The sequence below is a fragment of the Parasteatoda tepidariorum genome, chromosome 4 (assembly GCF_043381705.1).
Source record: "Parasteatoda tepidariorum isolate YZ-2023 chromosome 4, CAS_Ptep_4.0, whole genome shotgun sequence".
Lineage (NCBI taxonomy): Eukaryota > Metazoa > Arthropoda > Arachnida > Araneae > Theridiidae > Parasteatoda > Parasteatoda tepidariorum.
In genome coordinates, this window is record NC_092207.1 from 68,378,206 (window position 1) to 68,386,125 (window position 7,920).

The following is a 7,920-nucleotide window of genomic DNA, read 5'->3' on the forward strand; positions in this document are numbered from 1 at the left end:
TTATGCATGAGCTAATTTTGAGAAATTTTTCTAATTTTAATTACCCCATTCTTATAAGGATTTCTGTATTTAATTACTTAGGTAATCATCGCAAACTTTAGGATCATATTATTAAAAAAAAGTAGAATCACTCTGTGAATTATTTTGTTTCTTTTACACATACAATGAAAATAGATTTGTTCGTAGTGTTTTGAGTGACCTTTCATTATTTTGACTATTTTTATTTTGATGCACAGTTCCACTGAAAGTACTTATAGTTTAATACACTGTAAAAAATATATATTTAAATTTCACGAAACTTCCTTCGCTTCTGGCAAAACAATTTCCTGGTATGTGTCCAGAGCAAACATTTCGTCGAAGTGATGAAATAACTATCGTCACTTCTTTGAGAAAACGGATTTTGTCAAAATTAAACAAGTATTTTGTCGTAAGGAATTTTTTAGCATCTAAGCTGTTTCTTATTGCATTATCGTGGTCACTAACTAGGTGGATCAATGTTTCTCAAACAACGCAAAACTGAAAAAACTGAGAGTTAACTTACACCAATGGCCGAAGCGGGAGTCGAACTTGGGATCTTTCTGGTATGAGGTCAACTGACCACAACACAGGCATGTCGGCTTTATCATAGCTTTATTTTCGATGATCTAACCTTCATTCTAGTTTCGACATTCTACTTAACAATCTCCTACAATGCAACTACGATGTGGTTCCGTAATTAAGGAAACGCTTTTGTCATATATTAGAGAGTTCGTGTTTCGCTACAAATCACGTGATTTCGTGTCGGAATGATTCTCAAAATTAGCCTCATACAGTTCAAGGATTGCTGAATCGTCAAATATGAGTGTTTTATTTCTGAGAGTGTAGTTAGTGTGAACGAACAGTGTAAAATAATGGTTAGTGCAATGATTCATTAGCTTCACAAAAAATATTCCCACTTGTAAATCGATGCGTTTTTCTCAAATTACTAGAGTTTTGAGCCCTCACGACTTCGAAAAAAAAATCTTATAGTTTTACATAATCCGAAATTTTCAACAAAATCAAAAATGTCAAGTATCCCTCCCTGCCTGACACTTAAAAACGTAATGATCAGCTTCATCAGGTGCGCGCGCAAATTTTCTATAATAGATTTCAACCTTCATAGAAAAAACTTTTATCCCAACACTGTAAAAAAAATCCGTATAAAATTATGGTAAAAAGTACTGTCACATTAGGTAACAAAATACATACATTAATTGTGTGAAAAATAGGGAACAAAAATTCCGATATAGCGTAATTTTTAGTGTAGGATTTACTGTAATATCACTGAATTATTGCGATTAAATAAATAGCGATATAAAAAAAATTGGATGGTAAAAGTGAATTTCATGGGAAAAAGGATTTTTCGGATGCTGAAATTAGGGGGCGAGTACTTATTGCTGTAATTTTATCCGAAAAATTTCTTAGAGTGAAGAAACCACAATTATTGCAAAACAGTCATTGGAATTGTGGTAGAGTACTTGAAGAATTAGCCTCTAATAGATAATATATAAATTGTGAAACTGTTTGTTTAATTAATTAAAACAATCATTTGTAATTTAATAAAAAAAATTAACAGTAAATATAAATTAATTAAACAATAAAGAAAATAAAGGATGTTTTCACCTTGATACTGAATAATGTATAACTTGAATTATAGAAATTAGATTACACTGAACGACAGATAGTCCTTCAGTAAGATAAAATTCCAAAAATTGCACTTAAAGTTGCAATCATAATAAATGAATAAGGATTAAATATAATTTTACTTATTGATAAAAATTCATGCAAATGTTAAAAAATATTGTAATTTTAACATTAAGCTAGTTGGTTTATGAACGTGTTTTTTTGTGTATATTAATTGATTTGTACTACTTATGTGAAATAACTTTATAAAACTCATAATATATTTATTAAGTTTTAGCTTAATTTAAAATTATTTTTGGTTATTTTTTTAAGATAACGTCAAAAAAACTTTTGCGAAGTGCAGAATACATCCGAACACGCGATCAAGGTTTGGCGTGAACTCAAAAGGTCTTGGGTTGGTTTAATTTTAATTAATTTGACTAATTAATTGGTTGGTTTGGTTTACATTTTTTTTGTTTAAGAAATGCTGCAAAAAAATTTTCATAAAAAAATAACTTATAAAACGAAAAACAATTAAAGTTTTCACTTTTACTATACAAAACGCTTACAAAAGTTTTCCCTGTGCAATTTGAAAAGTTTAATGCTTCCGGATCTAGGAAAAAACCCACAAGAAATAAGAATAAGGACTGCTTTGATGGTTAAAAATTTTCAGCTATTTCAAAAGAGAAAGAATATTTTCTGGTATGTTAAATATAACACAAATAATTTTACGTCCCAAATTGTTATCAGTTTAAATTAAATTAGTTTAAATTGTTATTGTTATTAGTTTAAAATCTTTAAGTTTATGGATTTAAGTAGTGGGACCTTAAATTTAGTTTTATAAATTACTGCTATTTCAATACAATTAAATTTCTATTATTTTTTAACACATTTGCTAGTTTATTTAAGAATTGTGTAAAATCAAATGATTCTTTTTCTTTATGAAAGAAAACATTTTTATCATAATGATTTAACGATATGCAAACTTTAATTTCTAAAACTATTTTGAAAAAGCTCTTGCAACTTCTTAAAAGCACTAAGTTTTTTTTCGCAATTTCACAAAACAAAAACCGTGATCTAGGGAAATATTGGGCTCTGTTAATTTTCTACACCACTGGTAATACCATAGATTAAAAAAATAAAGTTGGAATTATTATATCACTTAAGCAAATACTTTGTAAGTTCTATTTATTACACATATTTAAAAAAAACTACTAAGATTAGATTAGATGGTATTTTAATGTTTTCATTTCTTGATTACTTGTTTTAATTAGCATTTAAACCTTTATAAGAATGTTTTATCGCTGTTAGACCTGTTGGATAGAAACAGAAGTACTCCAAGTAATCTAAACTTTTGCAGTAAACACGCTTTCAAGGAAGATTGTTTTCTTCTAGTTTAATAGTACTTGCTTAGATATATTCCAGGTAAAACCAATTACACCTAAATGTCTGAACAACTCCGTTTTAATCTAGTTTAGATGCACCTGGTGCTTCTGTTTAAAATACAGCATCATCTTCTTGAGGCAAATATAATTTTGTGGATAAAATTCTCTAAACTTTACCTCCGAAGCAAAACTTTAGTTTGAAAATGACTAAGAAATCGTTTTTCTTTTGAAAAGTTAGAATTAAATATAAAACTATTTTTATTTAATTTCCCATTCTTCATCATTTTTAATTTTCCTTTTTTGTTAATACATTACTTATAGAGTAAATACGTTTTAATAAGAACCCAAGAAAGAAAGGAAATAAGTTCGAATTAAATCAAATTCGAAAAATTTAATAATAATCTCTGATTAAAATGAAGGAATAAAAAAATAACGCAGAATTAAATTCGATATTTTACACTTATGTTCTAAGATGACCTACAACTTGCGTATTTATAAAAAATTTATTATAAATTGTAAATTCGTAAGCTTACAATTTACATGCATATTCATGTGAATAATTTCTGTATGGATTTCCCTTAAAATAATTCATGATAACTATTTGTTTTTGTCAATTCATTTTCCCATTTTTCACAATAGTTTTCCTCATATCATTCTATTTTATCAACTAATTTTAATAAAAGAGAATCATTTAAAAAAAAAACTCAAACTTATTTTAAATGACGGTTTAAGGGGTAAATAATAAATTATTTAATTAAATTTACTTAAGCATTCAGCAAAATGATGAAAATTATAAGAAACATTGTTGCATTATAAATTAACTATGCAAGGAGATTCATAAATGGTGAACTAAGCTTTGATTGGAAGTGTACACATCATAAGGATGATAGGAAATGTCTCCACACTGTGACTGTTAACGTCCACTTAACGCTTAACTTAACAATACTTAAGTCATTTTTTCGTTATCCTGTTATAGTTATGCCCATTTGTAATAGTGCTTTCATTTCTCTAAAATTACTTAATTTTACGTTTTCAATCTGTTATTTTATGGAATTGCATACAAATAAATACCGAAACAGCAATTTTAACAGAATTTAATAATTTAATGACCAACTTAGCAAGTTCGTCAAATCCAGAAAGTCTGCCCTAATAACAATTTATTTAATTGTTATTTTACCATTTTCTAACGAAATAGTCACATAACCATAAATAAAGGGTAATCAAACTGTTAACAGTGATAAAAATCGTTTATTAACTGTTTTCACCTAAAACTGTTAAACAACCGGAATTTTATCGCGCCAACTAATCCCACCTAATGAAGACAATTAGTTCCTTGCTACTGCGTATAGATTAAAGCCGAGAGGGCTAATAGGTCAGTCTCATGACCGACAGAAATAGGGTTCGAGTCTCAGCGTTGGCACCAAAATCTTTCTTCCATTCCTCCCAACACAGGAAGAGTTTCCAGAGTCCTGCGCATTCCAATTTGTGTCCTGTACTCTCCAACATCCATCATCCAACGAAAGTCTTAGCTCTCGTATCCAGCTAAACTATACTTTTTACGGTTTTGAATCTATGCTAGTTGAAAAGGGTTAAAGAATCGTATAATTTTGTATTTATGGTTTCATAACCATATTAGTAGTAAACGGTTTCAAGCAATTAAAGGTAAAGATACATTATTTACAGTAAACTTTATGATTCATCAGATGGACTGAATGCTGCCGGTTATTTCATCATGATTTTAGTGTTAAAATTCTAACATTGTTGAGGCGTAAATAAAGTCACGGGAGCAGTCATTGATTTGCAGCCATAGATTGCTATATCTTACCTCTCCACCAAATTTAGTCCATCTTTTATGAACAACCCTGTAAAATGTAAATTGTTGGTAAATAATAAATTCTTTACAAATCAATAAGTGTTACTACGTTTTATGCTTGTAAGATAATACATTGGATTCATTCAATCAAAATTTTATGTTTAAAAACTTTTATATTAATGAAAGAATTTTCGACAATTATGGGTAAATTTATGTTTCATTATTTCCTGAAAAATCAATTATGATTTTTATTAATTAGCTAGCGTACAAATTAATAATTCAAAAATAAAAAATATGCATGTGATTATTCATCATTCTACATTTTGAATAACTTAATAACTGCTAATTAAATTGAGAAAAAGAAATGTTATCATACAAACTTAAAGTCAAATATCGCCATAAGTTTGAAAACGAAATTATGTATTCACATATGAAGCTAATTTAAATCGAAATTCATTTTACTTTTCATTAAAAGGTTTTGCTTTTTGGCTAATGCCCAGTATCTTGAATATATACTTTACTATTAATGATGAACAGTAGTTTTATTTCACTTAGAAAATCCGTAAAAAGCTATGGAAATAAAAATAAAACTTTTTTTTCTTGGGAGTAATTTTAGTTATTAATACTAAAGAATTAATGCTAAAATGCAAATTTTTCTACATAAAATGAAAAATATGTGTCCCAACCAAAAGATCAATGTAATATTTTCGAATAAACAACCCACAATTGCTTTTAGTTGGAAAAATTCCAAAGCGAAAAAATCCACTTTTGATTAATGGTTTTGGCAAATGCTCTGAGTATAATCTGTTGGTTTTTCTTTCAACTAATAAATTGAAAAATAAGAGCTGTATCAAACATTTTCAGTGACATATAAAAAGGTTTAATCATATATTTTTTTCTCAAAAATTCTAAGCATTTCTGATAGAAGATTATGTCAGTTATACTTCATTGAATTAAATACTGTTTTATGCTTGAGTTTGCCAAAACGATGATTTAATTGTTTAATACTTTAATTTTTTTTAAATGCTTAATTCCATAAAGTGTAAAATTTTTTCATCATTTGCGACCATAATGTGAAAAAAAGTGTGATCAAAACTACGTGAATATGGTGTGTGGTAAATTTGGTGATTTTATCAAGATACCTTAAAGCATGGCATAAAATTCATTTGTTCAGTTAAATTTACTTTTGATTTTTTTTTTAACTTTTCAAAAATTCTGGAGAGCACTAATTATTGAAATAAAATCAAAAAGGGTAGTTTCCAAAGTAACTTTTAGAGCAGTTCTACATTATGGTTCAGAGACACAGAAACAGACAAAAAACACAAAAACAGATATTAAAAACCTTTCCGAACACAAAATTGAAATTTATTTTAAAAAATTTTCTGACCATATTAGATAACAAGTAAAATTCTTTTGAAAAAAGTCAAAATAGAATAGACGAGTGCATTCTTACACGGAGATGGAACCGGATATTGTGACATGCTTAGATTTTCCCATAGAAAAAAATATCATCTGTTGCTCTCACATGGGTCCTGACGGAAAAAGAACTAGAGGATGACTCAAACTTACTTTACAACGTAAAATATTAAATGAGTTAGAGATCTTAGGGATTACTGGAGGGGAACAAGCAAGTCTGTTGCTAAGGGCAAGATTAGGTGGAGAGAGATGTTAAAGGACTTATGTCTCTGAAGGTTCGAAGAAGATAAGAAAGTAAGAATGCTAGGTAAGACACTTCTCCCTTTTTCATCTTCTTAATTTCTCAGTAACGCTGCTATGCTTTCCTCTATAACCATTTGCAATAATCATTTGCTATAATCATTCTCTTTAACCCTCTGCTATCATTCTCTACAATCAGATGCCTTTTCCCTATAATCTTATTATTTTAATTTTTTTAGTGACAAAAAATTCCTCTATGAAATTTAAAATTAATACATAAACTTGGAAAATATCAAATTTTAACTTTAAAACATTTATTAAATTTTTTAATGGCAAAATGCAAAAAATTGTGCAAGCAAAAAATTAAGAATACTTTATTGATAAGAAATAACAAATTGTTAAAACAAAGTTTAAGCATTCCATTCATATCAAAAAGAGAAATAGCTTTTTAAAAGTTCTTTTTTTTCAATCTTAAAGTATTTAAATACCTTTAGCAACATTTGCAGACATTTTAATTTTTATATGGTACACGAATTCAACAGGGACTGTTGATGAAGAAGGAAAGATTTCTGTAAAAGAGATTTAAATCAACCTACGGCTTTTTTTTGCGAAACAAACATGGAATTTCAAAAGAAAACGTAACACAAAATTGCGTCAAACATTAAGAGACTGTTACATAAAATAATAGAAAATGAATCATTGATGAATAAATTTTAATTTCATGAGAATATTTAATATTGTATTTAATTATGCTTCAAAAGCAGACTCTGAATTTTTGCAATCACAAAGCGTTAAATACAATTACAATTTTAACCCTTCAAAGCATAACTTTTATTAAATATATTTTTCCTACTTTTTTTTATTATTTCGTATTAATTTAGGTCAAAAATAGCATTTTAATAATTTGTGGTTATAATATACAGCATGAAGCACCTATATTTTTCTGCCTTAAAAGTAAAATCATCCAAGAAAGGTTCACTCCTAAACAACAATTTTTCACAGTTGCACTTAGTTGCAGTCATTTAGGTCAGAATGAAACTGTTATTCATCATTGAAATTTCTTTGATTTCAAAATAAATTATTGCTAAATTTTTGAATATAAATGAAAAAAAAAATCACATATTTTTTAACATAGAATGAATGATGAAAAGAGAAGGAAAAAATTTTTTTAAAATAAATAATTTAAAAAAGTACATATTTCAATTTTGTTTTCTTCTTTATTTTAATAATTTTCCTTCTTCTCTTTTCATTAATCTTTATAATTTTCCATGATTTATCTATATTTTTAACTTATTTTATGAGTTCTATATGCTTGCCGCTTATGAGCAGTAAAATAAAACTCATTAATTTTCTTCGTATATCTGTTTATCCTTTTTTCTTTTATTGTACTATATATATGTAATATCTATATATAATATATATATA